Genomic DNA, 17,430 nt, shown 5'->3' with positions numbered 1-17,430 from the left:
GGGACTTGGCAGGAGGTCACAGCGGCTGCCGGCCTTTTCCAGCATCCAGCTCGGACTCAGAGCCCAGAAGGGATGAGAGCAGTCAGCACAGATGTCACCAAATGGGTTTATCCAAAGCTGACCCTTCTGATGACCCAGAAGTCTTTTCTTCCCGTTTTAGGTAGGATTTCAAGAGATTTAGTTGCCTGATTTCTGTTAGGCTGAAAAAAAGAGTGAGAAGTGCGGACAGCCGGGGAGGACGGAAACGGTGAAGAAGTACTCCAAACCTTGTGCCACTCGGTGTAGAGGCAGACACTCTATTAAGTCCCGGAGAGCATCCCTCTTCTCTTATACTTTGTCAGACTTAACTCTCACGTTGCCAATTTAAAAATAGGCCATTTATAGGCTATTCAGAAAGACATCAAAAGCATGTATATTATGTTAGATTTCCATAAAAGTCATTAAAATAAATATAATACTTTGATCAACCTAAGGTATTTGTAATGTTAAATTAGGTGATATAGGTTTTCATTTAAATTGACCTGATTTGGAGTTCACGTATTTATTTGGCATAGGCCTTTCCAGACTCCTACAGGAGAGGGATGGCACGTGCTAATCCCATCCGGCACTGTCCCAGAGGAGAAGCAAGATGGTGCAGAAGCTCGGGGTGACCCTTCCGTCAGGGGAGTCGGTCCCTCCAAGATGAGCTGAGCCTGTTTGTTCAGAAGCTGGGCACAATGAGGAGGTCCATGGCCGAGGGCTAAAACCTCCATTTCCCTAGATGACAGGAGCGGGAAATAGAGGTCACAATATGTTCCTTACCGTGTTTTCATTTTACAGTGTTCCTTTGGATTTTATGTTACAAGAATATAAAGATATTTTAGGATCACCTAACATTCCTCATCAGTACAGACACCCAATGGTCGATACTCCAGAGGTACGGGAAGTACAAGTCATAAAATTCTAGATAGCATGAAAATAACCATTTTTACATCACCTGAAAAATTGGATTGAGAAGCAGGAATGTTCTGTGGGTTCCATGTTCAAACACTGGTTCATTCTAGGGTTCTGGGTAAATCATTTCCTGTATTTGTTTTCTCTCTGAAATGATCATCTAAAGATACGTGCAGTGCCCTGAAATCTTTGATCAGTTATATACTAGTATGTTGGGTAAACGCATATGTAAAAAACTACGCAGAGTCTCAGGAACAAATGTAATCCATAATGGGATGAGGCAGTGGCAGAGTTAGGTCTTGACCTCAGGATCTTGGGGTTTCAAGGTCACGTTCTCGACTCCTGCTCTCCCCTACTGCTTGCACACAGACTGAAGCTCTTCAGACCACAGTGAGATTATGGGGACAAGGATAATGATGGCTTGCTGACCCCAGGGGGTTTTCTTATGGAAGAACTGACATTAAAATGAACTTCTCCTCTTGGCATTTGATCCATGTAAATTATTTTAAACTTCTCTTTGCTAATGCACGATACCTAAGCTTATTCCTTTCTAATGAAAGCTGCCCTTAAATATCAGTAATTTCCAGGGAAGGCAAAACCTCCTGAGTTTTCAACTTTTCTTGTTAATTAAGTATGGAAACTGTCACTCTCCTAGGAGAATTACAATCACCAATCCACTTAGAATGCCAACAGAGTATTAAATATGTTTTCAGAATATCATCTTAACTCCGAATAGCGGTTGTTAATATGGAAGTAGTAACTGGGACGAAGCAATGAACGAGTTTTGAATTTGTTTGAAGCATTGTGACACGTCATTGTTCAGGTAGGAGGATCTTGTAATACAGCTTTCAAAAAAGACAGTGATAAAGATGAATTTCTATTTTAAATGAGATGCTCCTGAAATCACAAAAGACATATACACACTAAACTATAAAGGTCTGCAGAGCTGTGTGACTGTCTTGGGATACTGCCTGTTTGATGAAGGTGAGGTTGGGAAAGGGACCGAAATGGGCAGATTTTCCTGATTTCTGTTCCTTTAATCTAGAAAGCCACCAGCTTGCTCTATGGAATTTTCTTTTCATAAACTGATATTAATCCATTATCAATTTCTGATTTGTTTGTTCTAGAGAGCTACTGTAATTTCTAATTAACTACCAAAATCTCTTCGTGTCCTCTACTCTGAGGTCTGAATTTTTATAGAATGCCATCAGATTGAGAGGAATCTTAGACAGTGACATCTTGAGGTATGAACGGAGGGCTGCTTGTTGACTCGATTTTAGCTGCACCTTCCAAGAAGGACTAGTCCTCAGAATGGTGAGGATGGGCAGCCCACAGGGGACACCAGGCTCATAGGAGACAGCAGAAGTGCAGTTTCTGATTTAACAATGCCTGTTAGTTGGGGTGTCTGGGTGGCTCACTGGGTTAAGCCTCTGCCTTAGGCTCAGGTCATGATCTCAGCATCCTGGGATGGAGCCCCACATCCGGCTCTCTGCGCAGCAGGGAGTCTGCTTCCCCCTCTCTCTGCCTGCCTCTCTGCCTACTTGTGATCTCTCTCTCTCTCTCTCTGTCAAATTAAAAAAAAAAAAAATTAACAATACCTGTGAGTTACTAGAAGAGCGGAGGCATGAGAGACATGCGCCAAGCCCTTTATTACCTGTGCTGGCCTCGCCTGACCAGTGTCCCTGAGAGTCAGCAGGGACGTGTGCTCCTGCTTATGGAAAACCAAAGTCCCTCCCCTGGGGATTATAGCTGGATTTCCATCTGGGCTCTCTGTCTATACAGAGAGAATTATTTGAGATCCCAGGCTCCTTTATTGATACCAAGAATCTCCTCCCTTTAATTTTGACCTGGTGATATTTCCAGTACTACTTGAAAGAAATTCCAGGTAAGAAAATTGTATAAAAACACCAAAAAACAAACTTAATTGTTAACTTTTGGGGACACCTATTATTAGTAAGGAGACTAGTTTGTTCTTTCACTGTCCTTGAACTTTGGGCTCTTAGATGTATTTTTTATGTGACCCTGTTCGTAATCTGTCCTCACTTTTTACTTCGAAAGTAGCATGTGATTGGTTTTCCGGTTGTACCGTATTCTCACTCACACACGACAGTCAAGAGAGCATGTCGATGGCAGGTGGCGGCACTTAGCATTGCCCCATGGTCCCAGAAAGCTCTCGAGGCTCTGTCTTGGCTGCAGGGCTCCTTCCCCGTGAACCGTGAGCTCCAGGGTTCGCCTCCCGCCTGGTGCCTTCTGAAACCTTTACCTGTCATTGAATTCCAAGAGCTGGCGGCCCTGACCGAGAAAGTATGTGCCGCAGAAAACGATGACCCCATCTGGAACAGGAACTAGGACCTGGCACCAGAACTGCTTCTGAGACGGCCCTACTGCCCGTCTCTGCGCCCTCGTCCAGGCTCCCACCGTGCGGGGTAACGTGTGTGGGGACTGACAGGAGGGGAAGTCCACGTTTCACAGGCTGTCAGTGCTTGACGGTTACGCTGCAATTTGGGGATGTTAAAGCCCATTTCTCTGTGACAGTCAGAGTCCTGAAAAGGGACGGGCACTCTTAGGTAAGAGGAAGTACCGCAGACCTGCAGAAGCTAAACGACTTGCCCGAGGGCGCGCACTGGCGGCAGAGCTGGGCCGGGGCCTCCTCCCCGAGACTCTTCAGCACACCCAAGTGCTGAGTTCTGCTCTTGGAGTTCTGTGTGTGAGGATGCATGCATCCAGGCTTCAGCTTTCAGGTTATACGTTTTAGCGACTGAGTGAACGGAGAGGAGAGACACCCTCCCGGGAGGCCGCCTACACCTCGCTTCCCCCCCAGATGTGTGGCGAGGCCCGCACGTCACGTGATTCTGGGACAGCAGCCGGGTGCCCCGCAATCTAACTCCGTTCCATCACCGTCTACCTGGAGATGGGCTCAGATCCCACAGATTAAGGCTTTAGTCCCACAAGACCGCCCCCTCTCCCTTATTGCAGACCCCAGTTACTGGTCCAGCTTGTGTCCTGTGCGCCTCAGGTGTCCCCACACCACCCCCCCTTCTGGCCTTTGGTTCATTTGCTAGAGTCGCTCACAGAACTCAGGGAGACCCTTTACCTACTAGATTCCCAGCTTGTTTTTAAAAGATGGAACTTAGGAACAGCCAGATGGATGAGCTGCCTGCAAGGCCCAGACCTCGCTAAGGCTCCAAGCTTCTGTCCCCTTAGAATCTGAGGTGCACCACCCTCCTGGCATGAGCGCATTCTTGTCCCGCACAAGGCAGCTCTCTAAACCTTGTCCTTCGGGTTTTTACGGAGGCATGACTGATTCCATCATTGGCCACTGACCTTTGAACTTAACCCCCATTTCCTCTCACTTCCTTGGAGGTCTGGGGGATGGGCCTACAAGTCCAGCCCTCTACTCCCTGGCAACCAGCCCATCCTTAGGGGTTTTCCAAAGGTCACCTCATTAACATAATGAACTCAGGTGTGGGTGAAAGAGGCTTGTTATTTATTAGTAACAAAGGATACCCATTTCACTTTTATGCTCTGGAGCTACGTCAAGAATAGCTAGGAAAAAAACCCCTATATATTATAACAAAAGATGTCCCTAGGGCTCTTTAAAGTTCAAGGGTTTTAGGAGCTATGTGCCAGGAACAGTGGTCAAAGACCAAACATTTGTTTCTTATTCTAAATCACATATCATACAGAATGACTGTCTCATGGATAACATGCCCAACCGTACAAGAAAAAAATTGGGAGAGACCCCAACTTACAAAATTACTAAACGAAGACAATGGGGAGGAATAAGAGCAGGAAAAGGATATTGTTAAGATTTTCAGAGAGTTTTGTAGAGATCAACTACTTATTTTCCTCCGAATATTGGCATGTGGTTATAATGTTTGCATATTAGAGGCCTATTTTCATGACCAAAATTATTTTGTGTTTCATGTTTGCATGAAATATTTCCTATTCATTTATCCAGTGAAGATGACTGAGCACCTGTTGTATGCCCGGTGGTGTTCAAAGTGCTGTGTATACATCAGGGAACCCCAAACACCTGATTCCACGGTGTTTACAAACTAGTTGGGGGACGCAGCAATAAACAACTCCAGCAGGATGCGTAAACGGAACTTTCTTGCCTTCCCTTTTGGCATAGGAGTGCAGAAAGACAGCAGTGTCGTCTTCCGTCCCCTCCCCCAGCCCCTGGCAGCCACCATTCTGCTGTCTGTCTCTATGGACTCGACTACTCTGGGGACCTCAGAGAAGTGGGCCATTGATTTGTCCTTTGCTGTCTGGCTGTATCACATAGCCTGTCTTCAGGGTTCATCTGTGTTATAGCATGTGTCCAAATTTCCTTCCTTTTTGAGGCCGAATACTATGAAATCTGGTTTTGTGATCCTCAGGCCAACCCATGTTGAAGAACTGGGACACGGGTGAGGATATATTTAGAGAGAATTTTTCGGCGTACTGTGGGTGCCCCTTTCTGTGTTCGCCCTCCTCCTCTCTCTCCTCCTCCCTCACTCACGCACACAGACATACTCACACACACGGCATCCTGGGAGAACAGATGGAGATGTTTCTCCCATCCTCAAGGCAAGCGGCAGGACTTTAGGGGGGCCACCCAGAAAGCTTGGTCTGTGGCCCTGAGGGCGCAGGAGTCTGGGGTCAAGCACACGCCCGAGAAATGGAAAGGTTGGTCAAAGCAGCAGAGCAGGAGATATTGTTTGGGAAGTACCAGCCCCTCACTGAGGAGGGGTCCAGGGTACTTTCCTGGGGCCTGAGGTGGGCCACACAAGATAGATGGCATTGGCCTAGCCGCTGCACACAGTCTCGCGCAGGTGGCTGACAAGATGGCCGGTGAAAATGTGGGAGGCCTAGAGCGGGAGACCAGCTGCTGAGAACCAGCATAAGCTGCCAGGGAAAGAGTGGGCTCCTGTCAGGAAACGACAGGTCAGAGGTCTGCAGTGATGAGGGTCTATAAGAACCCATGCAAGTGGTCCGTGCAGGCCACCAAATGCCCCATGAAATAGAGAAACAGCCTTTGGTTCCCAGCATGCCCAGAGATCATGGACATCAGCTCGTGCCCGTTTCTGTCAAAAAGGGACTTTCCTGGCTCCCTCACATCGCCTTGTCAGCCGCCCCTCTGAGCACTCTAGCACTGGAAGGTTTGAAGCAAGCCGGACCAGGGAGTAAGGGAGGAGGTCCAAAAGAAATATCACCGCTCTCCACCTTTCCTGCCACCGGCTTCACTGTGACAGCGGGCCCAAGCTGGGAAAGTTCCAGACTGCAGTCCAATGTGGAGCTTGCTCTTACACCGGGCAGGGAAACTTTGCTTCAGAAATCAGCGTGTTTGTGAGCAAAGCGAGCTGGGGAACAAGAGCAATGGAAGTATGAGTGCCACTGAGTAGGTCTCTGGGGACATCACATCACCTGCATATCCCTCTTGTTCCACATGACAGTTCTGCTAAGGCTGGGGACGACACAAAGCAGAGTGTTGCAGTCTGTGCTCAAAGCCGTGACTTGGGGTTGGTGGAAAGGGACTGGCCCTCCGACGCATTATTGGGAAAACAAAAAGCATTTTACCTCTTTCTTGCATAAAAGGGGGAGAAAAACCATGAGGGACTCAACGCTAGGGACTAAACAGGGTTCCTGAAGGGGATGGGGAGATGGGGTAACTGGGTGACGGGCACGTGACGTGATGAGCACAAGGGGTTACACGCAACGGACGAATTACTGAACGCCACATCTGAAACTAATGGTGTACTGTATGTTGGCTAATTGAATTTAAAGAAAAAAAAATTGGGGACAACAGCAGCAAAGCCTTTTTCTTTTTTTTTCCCCTGAAAGTAGCTCCCCTGACTACTCCATTTGCTGGGTCCAGCACTGTGGTCTAGGGCTAGAGGTGTTTTATGATCGGTATGATGGTGGAAAATTGGGCAATCAGAGGGAAGCCCATGGGTAGACACAGCGTTTTTGAAGAATTTTTCCATAAAAGGAAGCAAGGAAATTAAGGCTTAAACTGGACAGTGATCTGTGGTCATGCCTGGGAAGGTTTTGTTTTTTTAAGAGATATTAAAAGATATTGAACCATATTTTTATATTAGTGGGAAATACTTAATAGCAAAGGGAAAGTTTTTTTAAGAGATATTGAAGCATATTTTTATATTAATGGGAAAGATTTAATAGCAAAGGGAAAATTGATGGTTGGCAAGAGGGGAGAGAGTTGCAGGATGGAAGCTGCTGAGGTGTCAGCATATAGCTGGTAGGTTTGCTTTCTAGATTAGTATGAACAGTTCATGCCTTGTCTTTCTTCCAGGAGGAAGGAGTGTATAATAACAAATGCAAATAGGTTAGCGTGAGCCCATGGAAATCAGAATGTTCCACACACCCCCAAACAATTTACATCATATGGATATCAAGCATTTTGTTGAACGTATAACTGTTGAATATATGTAGACCCCAGGATAAAATTTGGAACTTATCCGGGACTACATCAAAATAAAAGACACAATCTTTTCTGCCTCAAAAGACACAATCAACAGAGTGAAAAAGAAGCCTGCTTCTTCCCTCCCTCTCTGCCTGCCTCTCTGCCTACTTGTGATCTCTGTGATGTCAAATAAATAAATAAAATCTTAATAAAAATAAAAATGGGCAAGGGACTTGAATGAGTATTTTTTTTAAAGATTTTATTTATTTATTTCACAGACAGAGATTACAGGTAGGCAGAGAGGCAGGCAGAGAGAGAGGAGGAAGCAGGATCCCCGCTGAGCAGAGAGCCCGATGTGGGGCTCAATCCCAGGACACTGGGACCGTGACCTGAGCCAAAGGCAGAGGCTTTAACCCACTGAGCTACCCAGGTGCCCCTTGAATGGGTATTTATCCAGAGATGACATAAAAATGGCCAACATGCATATGAAAGATGCTCAGTATCACTAATTACTAGAGAAATGTAAATAAAAACAACAATGAGATATCACCTCACCCCCAATAGGATAGATAAAATTAAAAAAAAAAAAAAAGAACAGAAAATAGCACATTGGGAGGAGGTGGCACCCTTGCACACCAGCGGCGGGAGTATAAAACGATTGAGCCACTCTAGGTAACAGTATGGAGGATCCTCAAAAAATTAAAAATAGAACTACCTATGATCCAGCAACCCCAATTCTGGTATTTACCCAAAGAACAGAGAGCAGAATCTTGAAGAGCTTTTTGCACACCTATGTTCTAGCGGCATTGTTCACAATACCCAAAAGGTGGAAGTTACCCAAACGGCCATCGACAGATGAAAGGATAAACATCGTGGTGTGTACATACAATGAAATATTGTTCAACCTGAAAAAAGGAAGGAAATCTAGAGATGAAACGTAAGGTCATTATGCTAAGTGAAATAAGCCAGTCACAAGACAAATACTGTATGAGCCCACTTATATGAGGTATCTAAAGTAGTTAAACCCTTAGAATGATGGAGAGTTGATAGGGATTAGGGGAAGGGGAAAGGGGGAATTATTATTTAATGGGCATAGAGTTTCAGTGTTGGAGGATGAAGATGTTCTGGAGATCTGTTGAAGAACAATGTAAATGTACATAATGCTACTGAGTTGGACACTTATAAGTGGTTGAGATGATTAATTTTATTTTACATGCTTTTATAACTAAAAATAAAAAATTTTAATTTAAGACTTATTATTTGCCTCTTTCCTTTTAAAGGTTGTGAATCTAACAAGAGATTTTAACTGATGCTTCTAGCTATTTGGAAGCCCTCATTCCTTCCCTTGGTAATTGTCCACCACCACCAAATCTGCCAGATACAGTAAGAGATATTATGGGTAAAGAGATGAGGCAGGGATGGTTCTTGTCCATACAGGGCTGAAAGTTAAGTTGGAGGAAATAAACATAAACAAATGAGTACAGTAATGTCTTTTCAGTTCCGTGTGATCCATGCTTCCTGACAAGCGACCGAAACTGACCGTGGTGATCTATTGGCTGATAAGGAATTTATTGAAAGGATATGGAGATCATAGAAAGTCAGAGAACCAGACTTGGAAAGTAAATGTACTCTAGGGCAGCTCCAGAACTCACGACCCTGAGGTCTAGTCATCAGTCTGACCAGGACCCGCTACCACCAATGCAGAGGCCTCCTGCCACACAAGGCTCCAAGGCCATAGTCATTGCTGGAGCGTGAGGACCTCTAAACCTGCAAACCCAGAGCCATAACAACAGAGAGAACATATTAAAAATTAATTAGATATAGTTATTAGTGGCATTGCCCTAAATTCTTCCTTCCCTTCTACCTCATTTTTCTCAAAAAAAGACCTGTAAGAAAAAAAAAGAGTGTCACATATCACATCGATCAGAATCATATATACAATTCCCATCTCGAGGTCACAAGATACTGTTTCCCATGTGGACCTTAACTGAGTCTTTCTTGGGCCATTCTACTGTTAAAAAGGCCTGAGATTTCTAGGTGATCAGGTCCATAGTAAGATCAGTGATAGGACCTCACTTATTACTTCTTTCACTGTAAGGTACGTTTCTTGGTCCAAAGCAATGTTGTGTGAGATACCATGTATTTGTTTCATTAACACCACATGAAGCAGCCAGGACAGACCAAACAGTGGCCCCCATGGTGCTGGTGTTAATGTGTATCTGTGTCATACAAGGGGAGGAACAAGGGGGCACAAGGTGGTGAAGGAAAGCCTTCATAGAGAATATGGCACAAACAGACCCTTCCAAGATAATTGTGTCTCCCAGGTATCCCAGGGGAGCAAGGTAGTTCCAGGCAGAGGGAACCGATGAACAAAAACCATGAAGACACCAAATGTCTAAAGCATTCAGAGAAACTCAAGTCGTAAAGGTACAGCAGTGACATGAGCTAAGGAGCTGGTCCTGGACCACAAATCAGCTAAGTATCTACACCGATTCCTTTATCCTTCATCACAGAAAGAATTTCTCAGTGAAAGAAGCTATCATTGGTTTAAGTTCTGGTGCCAAGTCCTTATGGCAACAAGCAGTTTACTGACTGGCTACTTTGAGTGGAACATCATAGTGGGAAATGCTGGAGGATGGGCTGGGGTCACCTCATTGAGGGCTTTAGGTGACATGCTGAGGTATTCGGACTTGCTCTTTAAGTCCAAAGAGGAGTGAGATGTGACCTTGACCATGCTGTTGAGGAAAAATTTTAGGGCACAGAGCTGTGAAGCCTGGGGGACTGGTGAGTCTAGAAACCACCGTATCAACCTGGTCCCCAAAACTCAGCTCTTAATTTCAGTGTTGGTTTGTGATCAAGCTAATGGAATGAGAAAATTAAAAGAGGTTTAGTCAGTTTTTCACAAAGCTAATTATATTGAATATTAAAGAGCTTCTTCAGTTCGAAATTGTGGACCTCTCAACTTTCGTGGGGGTAAATTATCCATTCATCTATGCAATTATGGTGACAGTATAAAACTGGCTTTAAAAATGTACGTGTGTGTGTGTGTGTGTGTGTGTGTGTGTGTGTGTCCATCCAAGCTTTGAGTAAAGAATCAGCTGGCCTCTCTGGTTCTCCAGATGTCCGTCTGAGATTTTGGGGGGAGGTCTATGAAATCCCTGAGAGTAGGAACTCCATGCTGAGGCAGTGAGGAAGGAGTGGGAGGCACATAAGAGGTGAGACGCAGGTCGAATCTGTAGGAAAAGATGCTTGACCGTCCAGATCTTACTGTACTTTGTGTGCATGTGACCCTCTTCCTGAATCTCAGATAATCTGATTTTTTTCGTGACAACCCTATGAATACCAGTTTTGGATCAATGGTATTATAAACACCTTCTTATGAATGCAAAATACGTCTTCATGCTTATCCCCTTATCCTATTCTTAGAGAATCGTCAGATGATATCTCGTTTTATATTGACACCATAGCCTTCATGTCAAACTCCTTCTTGAACCGTCATTTAACAGTAAGACGAGTGTGGGATTTCTTATCACCTGACCTGCCGAAACCTCCTTTCCTACGAGGAAGGAAGACGGGTCACGTTCTGCTTCTCCTCTGGGGTTGCCCTCCTGCAACATCAAAACAATCTTCTTCCAAGTTGCCATTCTGGAGATTCTATTACGTTTATCTTAACGCAGACCAGCGCTGGTTTTGTCAAATTGACACCAGCAGCAAGGCCTGGAGGAAGCCGGGTGCTATAGTTTCATTTTTCTTGAATCTCTTATTTGACTTCCTGGCAGTCTCTAATCTACAAAATCAAAATGAACCATAATAGAGCTCAGTGAAGCAGGTCTAGTCATTCATTGCCTGTGGAGGAGCAGCCTTCGGGAACAGATCTCATCATCAGTACTGTGCTGGGAGCTCTTTGTTCCCACTTTGTATCCTCCTCCCGTAACCACCTTCCCCCCCACACACTGACCCCTTCCCCAGGCTTTGAGGACTTTCATTTCCTTCACTGAGACTGTGGAGATGGTATCCTGCCCCTAAATGGAGTCAGTTTAGACATGTAAGCTTTGAAAATTTTCAAGGAAAACAAAGTATTCTTGGGAATATTTGGTCTTTGTCCCAAGATAGATTTCCCTCAGGTTGTCTGCTTTCTTTCAACCTACATTGACTCTGGGGTGACCTTTGGACCCTGTTGGGATTCCAGAGAGCGTCATACTCTCCCAGGGCTACATATGATGTAGTCTGGAGGCCATGAGTTTGTTCTGCTCGTGAGATTTTAATTAGCAAAGCTAGTTGTTCCTTTTCTTACCATTTCTTCTATAATCTCTCTGGTATGTCATTAAGGGCTTCTGTGTAGGATAGGGAATATTAATTAGAAGAACACCCTGTTTCACTTGCCTCATTACATCGAGGGAATAATACTCAAAGTGTCACTCCAAATTATAAAAGCTAATATTGCTCACTATACTTTTTATCAATAAATCATGGGCTTGCTTCCTACTGCTCTCATTCAGTGATTGTTCTGTGCCTTCTATCAGCCTGGAGCTTCTTAAGAGGAGAGACCCACCATTTCTGCTCCTCTGGTAGCTACCAAAGCAACTGTTGCCTAGTAGGGGATGTATGATGTTAAATATTTGGGATCTGTGGTGTTCTAACCTCATTCCTGTTCTTAACTCTGCATAATTTCTTTTGATTTAATCCATTCCCATGGTCCTAACTGCCAAGATGTAGAATAATGATTTTTAAATGATCTTTAGTCCAGCCTGTGCTCTGGAACTCCATATCCATCTTACTTTGTTGTCTTCCAAACATGAAGGAAATAACATATCCAGCCCTGAACCCTCCCTCTGATTATTTCCTCCGATGGTGAACCTTAGCACCATCGAAAGGGCCATCTTTTTTATTCTTCTATTCCTTTCTACACACATGTATATGATAGACCTTTATTGAGCACAGTGTAAATTGCAATCCCCACAGAAGACATCAGCCATTGTAATCCTAAACTCTATTGTCCCTAGCTGGAAAACGCTGCAATCAGAGAACAGAAGGAATATGGGCAAACAGCCTGTGCCAGTACATGGAATATAACCTGTTACTGATCATGGCAGTTCAAAGTCAGTTACCAACATCCAGTCCCTCTTCTATCCTATTTCCTACAGATGCATAAATCTTAAGTAACCTTCTTTGATATAGTCACGTGTATTCCAAAAATATATCTGGTCATTACCAAAGTTTCATTTTGTTTGCCTTTTGTTGTCTCTCCCACTTTGTTTTAGAATGGTGGTCCCTCTTACAATGTCGGCCTTATTATTACTACTGCTTCTTCTTCAGCATGCTCTTCCTCAGTCCCCCAATCCTGCTAATCTGATCCTTTCTCCTTACATAATATCTCTTATATTTGGCCTTACACGCTTAATATCATACCTAAAATATTTAACTGGATTCCTTCTCTGTCTTCATTGTGAACCCGGCCAGGCAATATGAGCCTACAGTATTGCCAAAGGAGATTTTCTGAAAATTTAATCCCAGTATTGTTATCATCCAGTGTTACGTTAATTTCAGGTATACCATACAGTGATTCAAGAACTCCATACCTCACCCGGTTGTCATCACAACAAGTGCCCTCCTTCATCCCTGTCACCTATTTAACTCATCCCCCACCCACCTCCCCTCGGGTAACCATCAGTTTGTTCTCTATAGTCAAGAGTCTGTTTCTTGGCATGTCTCTCTTTCCCCCGCCTTGCTCATTTGTTGTTTTTTTTTTTTTAATTCCACATACGAGTGAAGTCTTCTCTGACTGATTTGTTGCATTTGGCATTATACTCTCTAGCTCCATCCATGTCATTGCAAATGGTAATATTTCATTATTTTTTATGGCTGAATAACATTCCTGTGTGTGTGTGTGTGCGTGTGCGCACGTGTGTATGTGTGTGAGACCTCTTCTTTATCCATTCATAAATCAGTGAACATTTGGGTGGCTTCCATATCTTGATTATTGTAAATGATGTTGCTGTAAACATTGGGGTATATGTATCCCTTTGAATTAGCGTTTTGGTGGGGTTTTTTTGGGGGGGGGTAAGTAGCCAGTAATGAGATTATTGGATTATGGGGCAGTTCGATTTTTCACTTTTTGAGGAACCTCCCTACTGTTTTCCACAGTGGCTGCACCAGTTTGCATTCCCACCAACAGTGTAAGAAGGTTCCTTTTTCTCCACATCATCCTCAACACCCGTTGTTTCCTGTGTTTTTTATTTTAGCCATTCTGACAGGTATGAGGTGATACCTCGCTGTAGTTTTGACTTGTATTTCCCTGCTGATGAGTGATGTTGAGCATCTTTTCATGTGTCTCTTGGCCATCTGTATGTCTTCTTTGGAGAAACGTCTGTCCCTGTCTTCAGCCCATTTTTAATTGGATTATTTGGGGTTTTGGTGTTGAATTATGTAAGTTTTTTATATTTTTGAATACTAACTCTTTATCAGATATGTCATTTGCAAATATCTTCTCCCATGCCATAGGTTGCCTTTTAGTTCTGTTGATTGTTTCCTTTGCTGTGCAGAAAATGAGTTTTTTACTACTAACTATTCCAGAGATATATGCCATATGATAAAAGGACTCATCTGAAGTCAACATTTTTAAAAGACAGACACTATCCTATTTTGTCTTTTCCCAGCAACTTCTTAGAGGAGACAAAATTCACATTTTCAGCAGGGGGATATCTGGATCATAATTTAGTAAACATAAGGAAAGTCAATTACATGTGTAGGTATTGAAAGCATGATTTTGGCATACAGAAAATCTTTCCCACTCTGCTCCCATCCAAGTAGCTCACAGATGCCTTCTGCACTGTCTACAATTCCTTTCATTGGCTAGTGTTATGGACTCATCTTCAGGGGCATATTGGAGAAGGTTAATAAATGTAGGCACTAATGCCTGAAGGAAAGGCGCATAGCCAAGTTGGCACTCCACGGAGGGCCTAGGTCAGGGCATGCAAGTATAGACCTAAGTAGAGAGCATTTCTTTTTGGGACTAGCATGAGGGCTCAGTAAACAAACATCATCTCCTTTATGATAAAGGCAGGCTCTAAAACTGCAAGAGGAAAGATGAGATCCTATGACAAATAGCTCTCTCAAGACCCTTCTTAAATGTTCTTCCCAAAAAGTCAACCCTTGGGGCTCTCAGTGGTACAGATCATATATCTGATATGATTGAGAGATGGCTGGGGTTTAAATGTATAGACATATTCTGAAGACCCAAAATAAAGCTTTCCAAAGCACCCCCAGATCAGTGATTCTTAGACAGGGACCAAGACTGGGGTGGGTGAAGAGCAGGGGGAAGCCACGTGCATGTCACCCCATCATCCTGAGATCACTGTCCACAGTAGGAGGTGCAGTCTGTGGCCGTGAGATGTACATACAGGGAAAGTGAAGACTAGGGAACATGGTTGAGAACTGTGATCTAGATCAAGGTCCATTTGCTTCATTTACAGACAAGGAATCAGGTCCCTGAGTATTACAGAATTGGCTTTCCTACCACATCAGGCATTCCTCCACATCTCATTTTATACCCCAAGACTTCTACATTACAAAGTGCTCTTTGGCATACAAGGCCCATCTTTATTTTCAAAAGTAACTAAGAGGCTTCTGATGAGTTTCATGACAGACCCACCGCGTGATAAGAAAAGAAATGTGAACAACGAAGAATAAGTAGCAGTACTTCTCAAAGGGATGCTGATATTATGAACAAATACTGAGTAGTTAAATTATACCGGAATGATTTAATGCAGTTTGGTAATATTGTCTTAAATAACATACATTTCCTTAAGCCATGGGATTCAGAGTTGACCCTCAATGCTTGTCATTTTTCTAGGAACAAGATGAGATCATTCAACGTAATTTGGGGAGAAAGTACTGTATATTTTATAGAAAGCTTAGGAATTAATTCAGAAACGGCTCTTACCACGACTGGCATTCTCCACATATTCCCAGTTCTTTCTAATCCCTTCTTCTCTGGGTAATTTATACATGGGTCAAGAGGTCAGCCTGAGCTGTGGCTGGTTCAATATTTGTCTTATGTAAAATGACATTGGGCATTTGTGTTTTCCCGACTAGGGCCTGTGTTCCCTTTGGAGACTCATGCAAAGTGCGTCATCGCGTGAAGGACCTCGCTGTTGGATTTCACTCGACTACTTTTCATTTACATTCCACACTGACAAAGTCGTGGGCAAAAACTGTCACTCTCTGAGGGTAGAAACTGCCATGCTTCACAAAGGCAAGAAGTAATTTTCCTGTAATCACAAGATGACTCAGGTTAGTAGCTTTTAGCTCTTACTGCAATTCAAGTAACAGGAGGGCACTGGGACACTGGGCAAACCTCATTAGCCCCATCTGGATAATTTTAAATTTACGATAATGTGATATAAAGGAAGTTGGAGCTTATCTTTGTACAAGGTGGTAAAAAGAATTTAAAAATAGTTACATAGGGTGAGGTCAAATTACAAGAAAGCATGTAGTATTTTTTAGATGCAAAATGCTTTTCTAGTAAAGAGCATTGCAACGTGATAGCTGTTATCCTATGAAAGTTTGCAGTATTGTCTGTACTTAAAAGTAATATGTAGATGTTAAGCTTGAAGGATCATGGATTAAAAGGTAAAAAAACCCAAAAACCTTGTATCTTGTAGTTAAGTCTTTGAACTGTCCTGACCAACTTGTATTGTTATGTTAGAATTGCAACTGGAGGGGTGCCTGGGTGACTCAGTGGGTTAAGCCTCTGCCTTTGGCTCGGGTCATGGTCTCAATGTCCTGGGATCAAGCCCTGCATCGGGGTCTCTGCTCAGCAGAGAGCCTGCTTCCCCCTCTCTCTCTGACTGGCCTCTCTGCCTACTTGTGATATCTCTCTGTCAAATAAATAAATAAAATCTTTCTTAAAAAAGAGAAATCAGAATCTCCTAGGGTAGTAAACAGAAAAGCAAGGTGATGTAGCTCAGTCTGGCAAACTAATTAGGGGGGAAAAAAAAGAATTGCAATTGGAGTAGGTCTTTACAATTTAGAGTTTATGTTTGCTTTTTTAATATTGCGTCTTCTGTGGCATTTGTAATGGGAGAGCAATCTATATGCTTACATTTGCTTTTAGTTACAAAAATGTGACTTCTGCCTGCCTGGGGTCCATGTGTGAAACAGCCTCCGCCGGGGCAGGAAATCATGAAATAGAAAACACAACTGGGGAAAAGCTAGGTCCTTGCCCTGTTTCCTGTTGGTCCCCAGCGGGGCATTTATGATTACTGACCCCATACTTTAGGACGTTTGTCTGAAGTAAATCACCATTGTCTTGCAGAAGGAACTAAGCAACAGGCTCACGCATGCGTTGGTTCTGTAGGTAGATGTTGAGTGACTGCTCTGTGTTCTGCATGATCCAAAGACAAAGAAAGGTCCTAGTCCCCTTCCTGCCCTCCAGGAGCTTCTAATCTCATTAGGCACATATAGAAAATTGAGAATTCAAGACAGGATCAGGAGAAATGTACGAAGAGTGAGAAGAGTGATATAGATCATAAATACGCAGAACCCAGGAAGAGTGGGAAGGCTGGTTTATACCTATGGCTCTGCCTGAAGTCTTTATGGAGGAGGAAAAAGCCTGCTAGACTTCAAAGGCCAAGTGAGATTTTGGAAGGGGAAGGTGATAGAGCATTTCAGATGAAAAAGGACAGTCTGCTGGCTTTGGCAAAGACCCGAATGAGGAGCTGTAGGACATCCACTGACAGAAGGGTGAGAAGGGGTCTTCAGGTGGAAGCTGAAATCTTGAGACACGGTGGCTCTAGGAGAGAAGGCTGGGAAGACAGACTGGGACCAGGTTGTAGACGGCTCTGAATGCCAGACCGGGGAGTACAGGCTTCTTCCCAAAGAGAATAGAGACCCCTGAGAGGCTTTCAACACTATTAAATGGCTTTTATCCGTTATCTGGAAAATTATCCAGGATTGGCATGAAACAGATTCTAGATTGCTTTTCTTGAGCTCATGGAGGGAAAATAACAAGCTCCACCATCAAGCCAGGAGTAACACACATACTGTGGCGTCCCTGCCATCCCCTTTTACCACAGGGACGTACGGGGTCT

At 43.8% G+C, this 17,430-nt stretch overlaps 1 protein-coding gene across 6 annotated transcripts in view; it reads left to right on the top strand.

Moving 5' to 3' along the window:
- Positions 1 to 17,430, top strand: part of TRMT9B (tRNA methyltransferase 9B (putative)) — a 65,719-nt gene that overhangs the window by 15,227 nt on the left and 33,062 nt on the right. For all 6 annotated transcript variants that reach the window (XM_045997508.1, XM_045997505.1, XM_045997506.1 and 3 more), the window contains exon 2: positions 15,434 to 15,631. The gene's annotated coding sequence lies outside the window, so the exon portion shown is untranslated. The remainder of the gene's footprint in view (positions 1 to 15,433; positions 15,632 to 17,430) is intronic.

This window comes from Meles meles, chromosome 2, assembly GCF_922984935.1.
Source record: "Meles meles chromosome 2, mMelMel3.1 paternal haplotype, whole genome shotgun sequence".
NCBI lineage: Eukaryota > Metazoa > Chordata > Mammalia > Carnivora > Mustelidae > Meles > Meles meles.
This window is presented reverse-complemented; position numbering and strand designations above follow the sequence as displayed.